Here is a 1,159-nt window from a genome sequence, read left to right on the forward strand (position 1 = left end):
CAGTGCTACAGATTTTAGAAGTGAGACATTCAAGAGGTAATTAGGTCACCAGGGCTCTGCTCTCAGAAATGCACTAATGCCATGACCACGGAAGTGAGTTTTCACAGGAATGGGTTCCCTATTAAAGAATGAGTTCACCCCTCTGTCTCTCAGATGAGATGCCTCCCTCCATGTTACAACGAAGTCAGAAGGCCCTCACCAAATACCGGCCCCACCATCTGGGACTTCTCAACCTTCAGATTTGTGAGCCAATAGATTTCTTTTTTTTCTTTTTTTGAGAGGGAGTCTCGCTCTGTCTCCTACAGAATTTCACTCTGTCTCTCAAGCTGGAGTAGTGGCACAATCTTAGTTCACTGCCTCCTCGGCATCCTGGGTTCAAGCGATTCTCCTGCCTCAGCCTCTCTTGTAGCTGGGATTACAAGCGTGCCCTACCATGCTGGGCTAACTTTTTGTAGAGATGGGGTTTCACCATGTTGGCCACGCTGGTCTTGAACTACTGATCTCAAGTGATCCACCTGTCTTGGCCTCTCAAAGGCCTGGGATTACAGATATGAGTCAGCGTGCCCAACCAGATTTCTGTTCATTATACATTTCCTAGTCTGTGCAATTCTGTCAAAGCAAGACAAAACAGACTCAGACATGGTGTCAAGATGAGAATGCACATACCTTGTGGCAAGCAATAGCTTTTGTGGGCATCCCCCTTAGAAGAACACGGGTGCATACAAATATCCAAGTACTGGCAATGCACAAAACCATCTAAATATCCAACAGCAGGTGGAAGGGTAAATAGTCTCATGGAGTGGCCAGGCCAGGTGGCTCACACCTGTAATCCCAACACTTTGGTAAGCCGAGGTCAGGAGTTTGAGACCAGCCTGGCCAACATGGTGAAACTCCGTATCTACTAAAAACACAAAAATTAGCCGGGCATGGTGGCAAGCACCTGTAATCCTAGCTACTTGGGAGGCTGAGGCAGAAGAATCGCTGGAACCCAGGAGGAGGAGGTTGCAGTGAGCTGAGATTGTGCCATTGCACTCCAGCCTAGGCAACAAGAGCAAAATTTCATTTTAAAAATAAATAGGGTTAGCCGGGCGTGGTGGCTCACGCCTGTAATCCCAGCACTTTGGGAGGCCGAGGCAGGCGGATCACGAGGTCAGGAAAT

Source organism: Colobus angolensis, unplaced genomic scaffold, assembly GCF_000951035.1.
Source record: "Colobus angolensis palliatus isolate OR3802 unplaced genomic scaffold, Cang.pa_1.0 Scaffold60, whole genome shotgun sequence".
Taxonomy (NCBI): Eukaryota; Metazoa; Chordata; class Mammalia; order Primates; family Cercopithecidae; genus Colobus; species Colobus angolensis.